The following is a 16,802-nucleotide window of genomic DNA, read 5'->3' as shown; positions in this document are numbered from 1 at the left end:
GGAATAGTATTATTAACTAGACATTATACTTGTAATTAAGATAGCCGGCCGCGGTGGTCTAGCGGTTCAGGCACTCAGTCCGGAACCACGCGACTACTGCGGTCACAGGTTCGAATCCTGCCTCGGGCATGGACGTGTGTGATGTCCTTAGGTTAGTTAGGTTTAAGTAGTTCTAAGTTCTAGGGGACTGATGACCACAGATGTTAAGTCCCATAGTGCTCAGAGCCATTTGAACCATTTGTAATTGAGATAGGGTATCTTAAACCACAGATGAAAGACACATTGCATGACATCCATATATTGGAAACAATATATCAAGGAGGCAGATTCAGGAACAAGCGCAAATATTTCTTTGTTGTAATGTTTTCAGCCAATATTTGTTGAATATAATGGTGAAGTCATAGTTAAATATACGGAAAAATGCGTAAAATTCAATATTAGTTCTAAGGGGAGGAAATTTGGCAACATTAATCAAGCTGTTTGGTAGAGCCGCTTGCGGATAATTAATAAACTAGCATCGAATAATGGCGACTGCGGCTCTTTTTGCAAAATTTGTATGACGTAGATGTGATTTGTTGGAATATTACTTTCTAAAAAATTTCAGTAACTACGATTTGCAGTGAAACTTCATTAATTGAAGTATGACGTTAAGTTATACTTGGAATATATAGCTGCTTCCGAGATACTAATTTGTTTCGACATAATAGCACAGCTTAAATTGCCGGCCGCGGTGGTCTAGTGGTTCTAGACGCGCAGTCCGGAACCGCGGGACTGCTACGGTCGCAGGTTCGAATCCTGCCTCGGGCATGGATGTGTGTGATGTCCTTAGGTTAGTTAGGTTTAATTAGTTCTAAGTTCTAGGCGACTGATGACCTCAGAAGTCTAGTCCCATAGTCCTCAGAGCCATTTGAACCATTTTGTGGTACTAAGATCAAACGATGGTCATCAATTAATCTATAACTTATTTCAGATGTGTAAATAAGGACCATATGTATTTTAATAGGTGTTAGAGACGGTTCAAGGGTGGAAATATTTAATTTGAAAGTGCTTTGTGCCTGCAAAGTGTGGTACAAAGATCAATCAGTGGTCATCAGCACAAGCTGCTGGCTAATCTGTAAGTTTGATCAGTAACTGCAATATGCAAGAAATGTGTATTTTAAAAAGAGTCCTATATAACAATTGGCGTAAACCGAAAAATTATCCTCTCGTACATGAAATGACATGTAGATGAATGGCGAGATCGCCATAGGCTGCCCGCCGAAAATGTAGTAAATCGAGAAGTTCTCCTCTCTGACATGAAGTTACATGTGGACGACTAATGAGATCGCCCCACATTTGGCGCCGAAAAGTAGTCATCGAGAACTCATTTGATTTGTTGCACAAAACTAACATGTAAATTACTAATTATGGTGCCCCACATTGGAAGCTAATAAGTAAGGGACATGAATAATTAAGTGAAATCAGAGAGTGTAAGGTTATGAGATTAATGGATTGATAAGCGATGAATAAAACAAGAAGCGACTGCGTTTATTTCAATACATTTTTCGTAAACACAAAAAAATTACAAGTTTCAGGCATGGACACGACAGAGTTGTTAACGGGAAGGAGGTGGGAATGCATCATCTTACCATTATAACCAGTCTGGCTAAGTAGAAGGAGATATGGCCCAATGACATGGCCATCCAGAATAACCGCCTATACGTTAATATCAAACTGATGATGAAATCCCTGAAGGATTTTCATCTGTCCAGACATGACTATTTTGCGAATTCAGATCACAGTCCCTAGTGAACTTACACTTTGTGTGGTCAGAACTCGATGTGAAAACAGGGGTGTCACAGACACTAATTGCAGAGGCAATTGTTCGAGTACTTGTTGACAGAGACTCTTCAGCGTGATGCTGCGCATCTTCTTCAGATTAGGGCTTGTGGCGTTGCCATGGAGCACAACGGTCCTGCTTCCATACAATCCCCACCCCCCATCCCCAGCGGGACTCACAGTCCTTCGTGAATTGGTGTGTGGTGTAGACAGGGCCCCCAAGCTATTGCAGCCCATTCTTCCATCCTGCACTGCATTTCAATCTCTGTGCCCATCCATAACTGTCCTCACTGCTCCCCCTCTGCTCCCTCCTTCCTCTGTCTTATGTGTTTGTACCTCCTTGCCGGCCGCAGTGGCCGTGCGGTTCTAAGCGCTACAGTCTGGAGCCGAGCGACCGCTACGGTCGCAGGTTCGAATCCTGCCACGGGCATGGATGTGTGTAATGTCCTTAGGTTAGTTAGGTTTAATTAGTTCTAAGTTCTAGGCGACTGATGACCTCAGAAGTTAAGTCGCACAGTGCTCAGAGCCATTCTGAAGTACTTCTGTTGACCTGGCTTCCTGTATTCAATGCAGTTTGCTTCCCATTGCCTTTTCAGTTTCGTCCTTCCTTTTTCGTGTTTCTGAACTTCCTTTGGGGTCTAACATCTACCTCTAAATTTTCTCTCCATAGTGGAAGAACTACCTCCCTAGGCCCTATGGCGTGGATTCCTCTGCCCCCTTCCTTCTCCCTTCCTTCTGTTCTGTAACCCCTCTGTGCCTCACTAGGTTACTAGCACATGTGGCCAGTCTGGGTGGTGGGGCTGTTATGTGCCCGTCTGGTTGAGCCCCCTGATAACATAGGGATCACTCTTCTGATAGCTGAGCTGTTGCCTCTCCATGTACGTGTAGGAAGGCTTGATTGTCTTTCTGGAGCATCGCAAATCCCAGCAATGGGACAAATCTTCCCATTTATGTTTTACCCACTGACAAGCAGAATACAACAATGAACCTTTTACTGAATGGGAGCATCTTCTGGCTATCTCTTCTTCACATGATAGAACTCCTGGTTCTGATTCCATCCGTAACCAATCAACACCTCAATCGTCCACAACACTACTATCTCCTCCAAGTGTTTAACCATATTTGGCTCCAAGGCATTTCCCCCTCTCAATGGATGGACAGTATTTTACTACCAGTCCTTAAGCTTGGCAAGAATCCGTCTTCCCTTGATAGTTACCGACCCATTAGACTGACCAATGCCCCTGCAGATTATTAGACTGGATGGTGGCTCGTTGGCTCAATTTTGTCGTTGAATCTTCGGAGCTTTAATCTCATTAGCAGTGCAGTTTTCAAGGGGGGATGGTCTCCAATTGACGATCTGCTTTGATTGGAAACTGCATTTCGCGTGTCTTTTCTCAGCACTGCCACCTTGTCACAGTTTTATTCAGTCTTCATAAGGCCTACGTCACAGCTTGGACCCATTACATCCTCCTTACGTTCTATGAATGTGGTCTTTGTGGCCTCTGACAGCCTGTTGGTCTGTATGTGGATGATTTCAGTATTTGTGATAGCTCCCCATCAGTGGCTTCTGTGGATCAGTAGCTCCAGGGGACCACCTGACGCACCTGGACGGGGACACTCTCACACAATTTTCAATTATCTCCCATTACGTCGAGGGTGGTGCGTTTCTGTCATCGTACTATGGTCCTTCGTGATCTGGAACTCTACCTCGATGCCTAGTGCCTGACCTCAGTCCCCAGTTCCTTTTCTTGGGTCTTCATTTTGACGACAAGCTAACTTGGCTGCCTTGCATCCATCATATGAACGTTGGCTGTTTGTGTAAACCCAACGTTCTTCGCTTCCTTGCCCACTCTTCATGGGTGAAAATTGTTTGACTTTTTGTACCTTTACCAGGCTTAGTTCTGTCATCTCGGGACTATGGTTGTGAAGTTTTGGATAAGCTGCTCCTACCCTGCTGCTTTGCTTGGACCTGGTTCACCATCTTAGTATTGGCTGAGCCACTGGTGTCTTTCACACTAGCCCTGTTGACAGTCTTCTGGTTGATGCAGGAGTCTCTCCCCTTTCGATGTGGCAGTACCAGCTCTTGGTTTCCCATGGCATTACTATCTGCTCCTTGCCTGATCATCCCTCTCATTGTACTCGTTTTGCAGCTTTGGCCATCATTGCCTACCCTTGTATGGGTTTATTGGTTGGGTTTGGCCTCACTTCTCTCTGCCATGACTTCCATTTCCCCTCCCTGTCTTCTTCCCATGTTCTTTCCCAACCACCCTCCTCCCCTCCTTGGTTAGTTCTCCCGCCTTGGATTCGTCTTATGAGAATTTCAGGATGCACTGTTTTTTCACGAATGATTCTAATTCTGTTGATCATGTCAAATATGCTTTCGCATCGTTTGGTGGCATACAACACCATCTCATGCCTACCAAATGTTGTGTGTTTGCTGTAGAACTGATGGTGAAGTTTCGGGTCCTCTATTTTATTAAATGATCCTCCCTTACCTGAATTTTATTATGTATGAACTCGATGAATGGCCCTCGGGCTATCGCTTGGTGTTTTTCCTGCCACCCCTTGCTCTATGTCATCCACAATGTTCTCACAGATCTTGTCAATGCTGCTTATTTGGTTGACTTCCTTTGGCTTCTTGGCAGCTTAGGTATCCCACGTAATGAACTTGCTGAGGGTGGCCACCTATCCCCGATTCTCTTTAACCTGTCTGGGGATGGATTTGTGGTTTTAAATCAAATCTCTTCTTGCTGAACTGTGGGCTGACTCTTGGGATGATACCCTCCCCCCCCCTCCTGTCCAATAAACTTCGCATCATCAAGGATACTCCCACCATGTGGCGTTATTCCCTGTACTCTTTCAGTGGGTATCTACCATTCTTTGCTTCTTCGTATTGCCCATACTAGGTTGACCCATGGGGTTTTACTCCACTATGAACCGTCCTCCCCCCACTCCCTTTTGTTTGTGCGAAACTACACTTACAGTGATCCATATTTTAGCCCTTCACAGTAAGTATGCCCTCCTGCCTTCCTTGTCTTGGATGTTAGAGACTGATCCACGCATGGTTATGTCCGTCCTCAATTTTCTTTGGGAAAGTGGTTTGTACTCTCAGGTATAAGTCCTCGAATTTTCCTCTGGAATTTGAGTGCCTCAGTTAGCGTAGGCGCTAGTTGTGGAGGCCTTGATCTTGCGTCCACACAAGCCAGGTTCTCCCCGCTTTCGCCCTATATTTCGTCTGGTCTGTTGCGCTCCGTTTTTTCCTTTTCTTGGGCCTTTTCCCCCTGGCGTCGTCCGCGTTGTATCGCGATAATGGTATTGGGTGGGTATCGGGACAGGTCGGTGGCGGTGCTGGTGCCTTAACGCACATAGCGTTTCTGGGGCACCCCGGCTCTCCCCATTTCCACACCCTCCTCTTCTTTCCTCTTCCTGCTGCCCTGATGTCCTTTTTCTCTCATTGTTTTACCTTATCCCTTTCCATTGACTGGACTGTGCTGTCTGTGTGTTCCTCCTTTGATTTTGATTTGGGACCGATGACCTCGTTGTTTCGTCTCCCTCCCCCAAGTCAACCAATCAATCTGCCTCCTCACAGTGAAGGTACTTGTTTCTCAGAGCCGCTGCGTAACTTGTGTGAGATGGCGTGCTACGTTGCGAAGACGTTCGTATTACAGCCTACTAGCCCTCCTTGAGTTATCTCAAATCTTCGCAATAGACAAGGAGCATCTCTACGTATACCGAAAACGTGTATCGTACCGTGTTTGCTATCTCGGAGGAGCACAGGCACTGAACAGGTTTCACAGTAAGGCAGACGTGAAGTGATGCCATGTGTCCGTCTGAGGTACATCTGATCTGAAAGCGTCCCAGAACAGGAACGTTTCATTTCCGGACCTGGATTCCTATTCAAAATATTATGTACTCCCTCTCCTCTACAAGTCCTAGAAGTTTGTAATGAGAATTTTCAAACACTCGGTGTATTTATTACACATACATTACAAAAGCATATAGCCTATGTCCGCCCGAACGTTTATTAGATTATCGTGTATAAATCTGAACTAATTCCGTCAAGAACATTTCAAAATTTTTAATAACAACGTTAAACAACGACTTGCCTTTATATAGTAGTGTGGATTACCGTGTCGCATGTCCACAACGTCACCAGATAGCACTTAGTCTCAAATTGGGCAGTGCTCATAACTCATAACGTTTCGGCCATCAGTCAGACGGTATTTTGTTTGTTCTGTTCGGTTGCTAAGAAATACAAATAATGATATGCACTGTAGTGGCAGCTCTACACACCACGTCATCAGCACATCACTTCATTGACAGTATGTACGATTTCCGTGATGTCTGAGATTCGAGTCAACACCTCCGCATAAATATGTAGACATGTAGAATAAAGATGTAGAATGTTAATGACGTTTGTTGTATTATAAACCCTTAAGAGTTTTGTCACAAAACATTCGGAGCGTTGCTTTTCAGCACGCTCTCTTGAGTGTAGATATAAGCTTCATTACAGTAATGTCACGATAAGGTAATAGAGGCATTGTGGCACATTTTGGCAGAATGTGTGCTTGAAACAAAATTTCGTTTTACTGCACAATTAGATGGACTGTGAGCTGTGAAATCCGCCTGGTAACAGCCTTGTGGTGGAATCAAACATCTTTTATATAGATTGTAAGCTACAGAGTTAATACGAAGTATCATTTGGGTGAAGCACATTTTGCTTGAGCGTATAGCGACTCGGGAAGCCCTTGCATGGTACAGGGCAATTACACACGAAAACAATTTAGCAGATGAAATGTTAACAGCGCAAAAAAACTATCCGAGGAGGATAAAGTGATAACGAGCTAAGCGCCGAAATGGTAGCAAGTTGTTTCATTCCCTCCAGGAGATTTATCTCAGCTGTTACACCAACGGTGTTATTTGTATGAGAAGTAAATAAATGTTCGTTCCATTAGGGAGTGGAACGAAAAAGGTTTACTGCGAGAAGCCTCTTTCTTTTTGGTTGCAAGTGTTTTTAATCTTTCCAGAATAAAATGTATATGATATCAAAGTTTACGGCCCGTTATATCTTGGCTGGTGGAGCCTCGCAGCAGACTAACAGTGTATCGGGACCAGTTGCATCGGTAGAAATTGCTACCAACTAAAACAGAATATCAGATTACTTTTCGGGAAACCGAGCACCGTCAGCTGCCTTTTGCAAACGCACTTTGTAGAGATAAAACGGCCATACATCATGAATTCCAGGCCTACACTCCTTCCGGTTTTGCAACAATGAATTTCCTGCTGGCGCTTAATATCAAAATCATCTTTTCAAATAGATGGAGACCCCTTTAATGAGAGCTGTCAGAAACGGATTCATTCACTCCTGTTAACAAATTCACATTTCAACTTGGAATACTGTAATGTGTGTGTTACTATAAAAGGCATCGCGTTCATTGTGTTAGGCAGTGATCTTAAAGCGGTCAATTAAAAGCCTTTTGTAAGTAGTCCTTCAGTTGTAGGAGAATATTAGTGGATGAGAAGCAAAACTGTATTGTACTCGGATAAAAATCTTTTTAAGTTATTCCATTCTACCTTTTTCCATTCCATTCTGTCATTGTCCGATTCAGCAAAATCAAACATGCAGTTGGGGTGATGGTAGACACCATGATCGGGGTAATGGCACACAGCATGTACAATGACCATAACTGCCCTATTAATATCCATTATGCATTAGCTGAATAACATTTTGTACTGCAAGATAAAATTAATACCTTAACAATGGATCATTATAATGTATGATGGACTACGAAATGCGTAGCTGAAAGCATAACAACCTTCGTGTCTTACATGTTCAGATATCTATTACTACTGTTCAGTGCTGCTGTCTAGAAAGCACATTTCAGCAGCTCCAACTATGCAGAAGTTTTTGTTACTGGTATGGACAATAAGAGTTTCATGAATCAACAAAAAAACATTTGCTGGTGGTAGGCTTTGCTGCACTAAATATTTTTCAATCCTGGAAAGTAGATCGCGAAGTGGTGAACTAGCTGAAACTGCTTTTTGCGAGAATAATATGCTGTCATGCGAGTAACATTATTTACTTTTCAATTCCCGTCGGAAAGTGCAATTTAAGCTGTAAGTTATATCAGCAGTAATGCACATGTGTGTTTTTCCGTGTTACAGAACCGATTTTTATGTATTTTATTTGTGGTACTAAGAGCCGGCTGGAGTGGCCTAGCGGTTTAGGCGCTACAGTCTGGAACAGCGCGACCGCTACGGTCGCAGGTTCGAATTCTGCCTCGGGCATGGATGTGTGTGATGTCCTTAGGTTAGTTAGGTTTAAGTAGTTCTACGTTCTCGGGGACTGATGACTTCAGAAGTCTAGTCCCATAGTCCTCAGAGCCATTTGAACCATTTTGTGGTACTAAGATCAAACGATGGTCATCAGTTAATCTATAACTTATTTCAGATGTGTAAATAAGGACCATATGTATTTTAATAGGTGTTAGAGACGGTTCAAGGGTGGAAATATTTAATTTGAAAGTGCTTTGTGCCTGCAAAGTGTGGTACAAAGATCAATCAGTGGTCATCAGCACAAGCTGCTGGCTAATCTGTAAGTTTGATCAGTAACTGCAATATGCAAGAAATGTGTATTTTAAAAAGAGTCCTATATAACAATTGGTGTAAACCGAAAAATTATCCTCTCGTACATGAAATGACATGTAGATGAATGGTGAGATCGCCATAGGCTGCCCGCCGAAAATGTAGTAAATCGAGAAGTTCTCCTCTCTGACATGAAGTTACATGTGGGCGACTAATGAGATCGCCCCACATTTGGCGCCGAAAAGTAGTCATCGAGAACTCATTTGATTTGTTGCATAAAACTCACATGTAAATTACTAATTATGGTGCCCCACATTGGAAGACAATAAGTAAGGGACATGAATAATTAAGTGAAATCAGAGAGTGTATGGTTATGAGATTAATGGATTGATAAGCGGTGAATAAAACATGAAGCGACTGCGTTTATTTCAATACATTTTTCGTAAACACAAAAAAATTACAAGTTTCAGGCATGGACACGACAGAGTTGTTAACGGGAAGGAGGTGGGAATGCATCATCTTACCATTGCTCATAGCCATTACCATGCGATGACGGCGGCAGGGGCTGGGAAGGTACGGCGCGTCACCTTAGAGCTGTGCGGTGGTGAGTTGACTGCAGTCCGCCGTGTCCCGGCCTTGCGGCGAAGCCCAGACCGGACTTCACGTTGACTCCTTGCTGTGGGTTGCGTGGCTGAAGCTCCGATATCACGGTTTCTGGAAGCATATGTAGGCGATGGTTGGAAGAGCCACTATGTCCTCTCCTTTCCGCCCTGTCTCACTGGCTGTCCCTTCACTTCTCCTCCCATTGCTAAGCATGACGGCTCCTTCAAATTTTCCGCCTCCTGGTGGTTTCATATTCAGATAAAAATTAGCGATGCTGCCCAATGTTTGACCACCGTTTCATGACCGTGTCACCCAGTGCTGGGTGGAGCATTCCTACCTTGTGTGGGCTGCTGTGTGATTTGAGAATTGGCGTTTTTCTCACATTTTCACTGCCAAGGCTGCTCATAGCTTTGATCGCACATTGTTCCAATGTTTTTCTGCGTTCCTACGCTACTGTGACAGCAGCTACACAACATTTCTTTGCAATAGCTATCTCAGCATGAGGTCTGGAAGGCCTCATGTTCGTGAGTCGACTAAGAATCTGCTGACATTCGTGATTTATAATCACTGTCCTTACAGTCTAGAAAATATTTTATTAGCAGAGTGAATTTTTCAATAATTATTTAACTTTACACCCTCCGTGTGGGAATTCTTCGCACTTTGTGTCTACGCTCCACCTCAATTCAATGGCGTTCTTGATTCTCGACATGTTCTCGCTTTTTAATTCAAGTAAAGGGGGCTGCTGCCATCCAGAAGATTCACATGCCTCAATGTGTGTTGTTCACACATTTGTGTCTACGCTCCATACCTGCGGCTGCACGCTTCTCGTTATCTGCCACACTCTTTGGAAGTGTCTATTCTAAAGTGAGACGAGAGCATCCGTCGGACTACTCCATGCGTGTTTGCAGAATGTGTCTCTGGCACTCACTTTATGTGGACTGACTTTCGTCTCGTCCTAGTGCTGCGAGTCGGTAAAAGTGGCCACCACAGGAGGTATCACACAGTTAAGTTTCGAAAGGACTGCCACATGTGTTCTGTGCTCGAAATAGCACATATTTTAAGAAACATTACAATTTGGCATATATATTCGAATACTCGAATATTTGCTTGTGATTTGAAATCTGTAGTGATACTTTTATATTACGACAAGCAACCAGCATGTATTTTGTGCTGAAAATCATTAAATATTAAGATAAGTAACTTTATTTCTATGGCAGAGTTTCGAGACATCGACTATTCATGTACCTTCATCCACCATTATCTTTGGACGTGTTTAAAGTGTGTCTTCTTCCACCATCATCTTTGGTAATGTTGTGATAAATGTAAACAGTTCATTTTAGGAAGGCCTCCTTGTGAATTACCAAACTATACAGCTTAGGCCATATCTATCACTAAAGGCATTCTCAAAACACATTATTCCTGCTTCCTAAATTGATGCTTCTCCAGTTCAAGTGCTATTTGACAATTTAGTGAGGTTTTACATGACATATTTTGATACTATTTACTAGTTGATTACTTAAATAGTCTCTAAACGTTTTAGAGAGCCTTGGCACTCACTTCAATCATTATCCGGACACCTTGCAGAAAATGACTTACAGGTTCGTGGCGCCCTCTATCTATAACGCGGGAATTCAGTATGGTGTTGGCCCACCCTTAGCCTTGATGACAGCTTCCACACCCGCAGGCATACGCTCAGTCAGGTGTTGGAACGTTTCTTGGGAAATGGCAGCCCATTCTCCGCGGAGTGCTGCACTGAGGAGAGGTATCGAGGTCGGTCGCTGAGGCCTGGCACAACGTCGGCGTTCCAAAACAATCCCAAAGGTGGTCTATAGGAATCGTGTCTACACACTGTGCAGGCCAGTCCAGTAAAGGGATATTATTGTCGTGTAACCTCTCCGTCACGGACCGTACATTATGAACAGGTGCTCTATCTTGTTGATTGCTCTTCAACAGTGGGAAGCAACAAGGTGCTTAAAACATCAGTGTACGCCAGTGCTGTGATAGTGCCACGCAAAACAACAAGGGGAGCAAGCCCCTTCATGAAAAACACTGACCGCACCGAAACACCACCGCCTCCAAATTTTACTGTTGGCACTACACACGCAGGCAGATGACGTTCACCGGGCATTCGCCATACCCACACCCTGCCATCGGATCGCCACATTGTGTGCCGTGATTAGCCTCACCACACAACGTTTTTCCACTGTTCAGTTGTCCAATGTTTACGCTTCTTACACCAAGTGAGGCGTCGTTTGGCATTTACGGCGTGATGTGTCGCTTATGAACAGCCGCTCGACCATGAAATCCAAGTTTTCTCACCTCCCGCCTAACTGTCGTAGTGCTAGCAGTGGATCCAGATGCAGTTTTGAATTCCTGTTTAATGGTCTGGATAGATGTCTGCATACTACGCATTACGACCCTCTTGATCTGTAGGCAGTCTCTGTCAATCAACAGACGAAGTCCGCCTGTACGCTTTTGTGCTGTGCGTGTCCCTTCACGTTTCCACTTCACTATCACATCGGAAACAGTGGATCTATTGATGTTAAGGAGTGTTGAAATCACGCGTACAGACGTATGACAAAAGTGACACCCAGTCACCTGACCACATTCGAAGTCTGTGACTTCCACTTAGCGTCCCATTCTGCTCTCTCACGATGTCTAATGACTACTGACGTCGCTGATACGGAGTACCTGACAGCAGGTGGCAGAACACTGCACCTGATATGAAAAATGTATATTTTTGCGGGTGTCCGGATACTTTCGATCACATAGTGTAAGAGCTCATTCTGTCAATCATCAATAAAATAGCCTCAGCTTGAAATTTAAGAGTGGAGATGTGATTATAACACTTGGCAAGCACCATAGTACAGTTTAGATGTGAAAATATTTTACAAGGTTTTTAGACCTATAAAAATGTGTTAAATAAAGTCATAGAGTAACTGGCACTAATTCAGACTCTTTAATTGATTGTGTGCTTGCCTGGTTAGAATAGCATTTTAGTCAGATCATGTTTTCTACTCTTACAACCTTTGTCAGTATAGTTTTCTTGCAGTGAGTCATTCAGTCCTACACGTGAATTTGGCTTGTCTGTTTATCATGTTATTTTTTAGTTACATGTGTTTCAGAATGTAAATAGCTTTAAGGTACTTAATTTCTGAATGTCTTAGGCACCAATTGTAACGTGTATGTGTGTGTGTGTGTGTGTGTGTGTGTGTGTGTGTGTGTGTGTGTGTGTTTGTGTTGATGCTTACGTAATTTTTCAGGTATTATTGGAACCCACTTTGTGACAGTTACAAACTTCATAGAATAGTTTAAATGTGGAACGTATTAATTTGAGGGACCGTTGTGTCTTAGACAAAGAGCGGTACAAAGTTTGAAGGGTGGTCGTATAAATGCTCCCATCTGTTGGCGACGAGCAGCATAAAGTGCCAGCTTATACGCTACGTAATCAAAAGTATCCGGACAATGATTGAAAATGGCTTACAAGTCCGTGGAGCCCTCCATCCGTAATGCTGGAATTCAGAATGGTGTTGCCCCAACCCTAGCCTTGATGAGTTTCCACTCCCGCAGGCATACGCTCAGTCAGGTGCTGGAAGGTTTCTTGGGGAATGGCAACCAATTCTTCACCGAGTGCTGCACTGAGGAGAGGTATCGATGTCGGTCGGTGAGTCCTGGCACGTATTCGGCGTTCCAAAATATCCCGAAGGTGTTCTATAGGATTTAGGTCAGGACTCTGTGAAGGCCAGTCCATAAAAGGGATGTTATTGTCGTGTAACCATTCCGCCACAGGCCATGCATTATGAACAAGTACTCGATCTTGTTGAAAGATGCAATCGCCATCCTTGAATTGTTCTTGAAGAGTGGGAATCAAGAAGGTGCTTAAAACATTAACGTAGGCCTGTGCTGTGATAGTGCCACGCAAAACAACAGGAGGTGCAGGCCCCCTCCGTGAAAAACACGACCAGAACATAACACCACCGCCTCCGAATTTTACTGTTGGCACAACACACGCAGGCAGATGACATTGACCAGGCATTCGCCCTACCCACACCCTGCTATCAGATCGCCACATTGCGTACCGTGATTTGTCACCCCCACACAACGTTTTTTGACTGTTCAATCGTCCAATGTTTACGCTTCTTACACCAAGCGAGGCGTCATTTGGCATCTTGCCATTTACCGGCGTGATGTGTGGCTTATGAGTAGCCGGTCGACCATGAAATCCAAGTTTTCTCGCCTCCCGCCTAACTGTCATTGTACTTGTAGTGGATCATGATGTCTGCCTATTACACATTACGGTAGATGTCTGCCTATTACACATTACGACCCTTTTCAACTGTCGGCGGTCTTTGTCAGTGAACAGACGAGATCGGCTTGTACACTTTTGTGCTGTAAGTGTCCCTCCACGTTTCCACTTCACTCTCACATCGGTAGCAGTGGCCCTAGGAATGTTTAGGAGTGTGGAAATCTCGGGTTCAGACGTATGACATAAGTGACACCCAATCACCTGACCACGTTCGAAGTCCATGAGTTCCGCGGAGGGCCCCATACTGCTCTCTCACGATGTCCAATGACTACTGAGGTCTCTGATATGGCGTACCTGGCAGTAGGTGGCAGCAAAACGCACATAATATGAAAAACGTATGTTTTTACGGGTGTCCGGATACTTTTGCTCACATAATGTATGTCACGTTTTGAAGTTGTGTTAAATAGCTGTTGAAGTAACATTCATTTTCGGTAACCACGTGTTGTTAGTTCAGTAATTACACTTCATGTTGTAATGTTGGTGTTTAACTATTTATGATAAGGATGTGTTACACCCGTTTTCATATCTCATAACAAATGTGTTCAGTTTCCAGATTTAGAATGAAATGTAGTGAAAATACAGTATGATCTTACAAAGAAACATTGTAACGTTCCTTAAAAAATGGAATAATAAACTAGACGAATTGATTGGGCAATGAAACTCCCAACACCATTAAAAAAGACGTTGACTGCAAAATACACTCCTGGAAATTGAAATAAGAACACCGTGAATTCATTGTCCCAGGAAGGGGAAACTTTATTGACACATTCCTGGGGTCAGATACATCACATGATCACACTGACAGAACCACAGACACATAGACACAGGCAACAGAGCATGCACAATGTCGGCACTAGTACAGTGTATATCCACCTTTCGCAGCAATGCAGGCTGCTATTCTCCCATGGAGACGATCGTAGAGATGCTGGATGTAGTCCTGTGGAACGGCTTGCCATGCCATTTCCACCTGGCGCCTCAGTTGGACCAGCGTTCGTGCTGGACGTGCAGACCGCGTGAGACGACTCTTCATCCAGTCCCAAACATGCTCAATGGGGGACAGATCCGGAGATCTTGCTGGCCAGGGTAGTTGACTTACACCTTCTAGAGCACGTTGGGTGGCACGGGATACATGCGGACGTGCATTGTCCTGTTGGAACAGCAAGTTCCCTTGCCGGTCTAGGAATGGTAGAACGATGGGTTCGATGACGGTTTGGATGTACCGTGCACTATTCAGTGTCCCCTCGACGATCACCAGTGGTGTACGGCCAGTGTAGGAGATCGCTCCCCACACCATGATGCCGGGTGTTGGCCCTGTGTGCCTTGGTCGTATGCAGTCCTGATTGTGGCGCTCACCTGCACGGCGCCAAACACGCATACGACCATCATTGGCACCAAGGCAGAAGCGACTCTCATCGCTGAAGACGACACGTCTCCATTCGTCCCTCCATTCACGCCTGTCGCGACACCACTGAAGACGGGCTGCACGATGTTGGGGCGTGAGCGGAAGACGGCCTAACGGTGTGCGGGACCGTAGCCCAGTTTCATGGAGACGGTTGCGAATGGTCCTCGCCGATACCCCAGGAGCAACAGTGTCCCTAATTTGCTGGGAAGTGGCGGTGCGGTCCCCTACGGCACTGCGTAGGATCCTACGGTCTTGGCGTGCATCCGTGCGTCGCTGCCGTCCGGTCCCAGGTCGACGGGCACGTGCACCTTCCGCCGACCACTGGCGACAACATCGATGTACTGTGGAGACCTCACGCCCCACGTGTTGAGCAATTCGGCGGTACGTCCACCCGGCCTCCCGCATGCCCACTATACGCCCTCGCTCAAAGTCCGTCAACTGCACATACGGTTCACGTCCACGCTGTCGCGGCATGCTACCAGTGTTAAAGACTGCGATGGAGCTCCGTATGCCACGGCAAACTGACTGACACTGACGGCGGCGGTGCACAAATGCTGCGCAGCTAGCGCCATTCGACGGCCAACACCGCGGTTCCTGGTGTGTCCGCTGTGCCGTGCGTGTGATCATTGCTTGTACAGCCCTCTCGCAGTGTCCGGAGCAAGTATGGTGGGTCTGACACACCGGTGTCAATGTGTTCTTTTTTCCATTTCCAGGAGTGTACATTCAGCCCATTGGGCACTGAATCATCTGCTCCTGTTCAAAACAGATAACTTTGGACCCTGTGCACATACGATATAAATTAAATTGTCTTTGCTCTAGAGCAGCAACGGTGGAACGCGATTTATTCTAGTCTTTCATTTTAAAAAAATGCTAGCAGCAGGGACATCAGTGTGCAATGCTGGACATAATATTTTGAAATGCACATGAAATTCTTTTGGCCGATAAACGAGAACATTTAAGAAGATCCAACTTCTTTAAGCAGGTAAACTTGGATGCATTACAAAAGTGAAATATCTAACAAGCCTTTTATAAAACAGTTTACGTACATTCGGGGGTTACTCAACAACTAGAAATCATCAGAATACTCATCTATACTAAAGCGCTGGCAAAAACAGAAATCATAATTGTTTAACATCTTTACCTTGCTTGCACGACGACTTCTACTTCCAAGTGCAACAATATTAACATACCTGAATTAATGTAACATTTGGTGGCTTCCCACAGCACATCGCAAAAGGTGCCTACTCCATCGTCTTTCCTTGACAGACAGCTACCTACAACTGTGCGCCCATCGCTCTCTTACTCCAACACTTCAGTCTCAGACCAGAAGCATTATGTTTGGCTCTGCGGTCGCGCACAGTCAGCGATCCGCATTATCGAGCCTATCAGAGACTTTCATCGTTTACAGTATACTAGTTTCATTTTAATTTATTAGTTTTCTTATCGTATTCTCGTGCCACATACAAGAGTGCCCCATTAGACTCCTTTCACAACCCTCCAGCTAATATATGACGATTGATGGGAACGCCTCCAACCGCGTGTTTTTCGAAGTTTTCTAGCTGGTTTCGGGTCCAAAATTCACCATCCTCATGTCCTTAGTTGACAATAATTGGATTAAACCAACTAGGATGGACAGTTGGTTTTATCCGATTACAGCCGATTTAGGACCTGATGATGATAGCTCGCAATTAATAAATAAAAATTTAAGAAACTCACCGCTTAAGGTGGCGCCGTCAGTCCTCACACGCAGAATGTTGTTGTATACCGTTCCCTAACTGTACCGTTGCGCTGTTAAGTAGCTTGTCATAGTGTTTTCGTTTATTATTTTAGTTCCTGTCTCGATGTATGCACAGGCACAGTGCGAAGTGGACTTACATTCTTTTCTCCCAGCAGTACCTATGGAATTTGAAATGGATTATCTTATACGAGGTGTGCCACTCATCTCCGTTCGTCGTTGGTTAGGAATTTTTTTCTATCACCGTAGTTGCACCATGTTAGACGATTGTTAATGTACACGATACGTTGTATATCTGTTGGCGAGGAGTCGACGTTGATACACGAACAAACCGGACAGTTTCATTCACACTG

The 16,802-nt window shown here is 44.6% G+C and overlaps 1 protein-coding gene across 3 annotated transcripts in view; it reads left to right on the top strand.

The window, feature by feature from the left end:
* LOC124615410 overlaps positions 1-16,802 on the top strand; it is a 349,233-nt gene that overhangs the window by 196,653 nt on the left and 135,778 nt on the right. The window lies entirely within an intron of this gene.

Source organism: Schistocerca americana, chromosome 5 (genome assembly GCF_021461395.2).
Source record: "Schistocerca americana isolate TAMUIC-IGC-003095 chromosome 5, iqSchAmer2.1, whole genome shotgun sequence".
In the NCBI taxonomy this organism is placed as follows: Eukaryota; Metazoa; Arthropoda; class Insecta; order Orthoptera; family Acrididae; genus Schistocerca; species Schistocerca americana.
The sequence above is the reverse complement of the archived record's forward strand: the minus strand, read 5'-3'. Positions and strand labels throughout refer to the sequence as shown.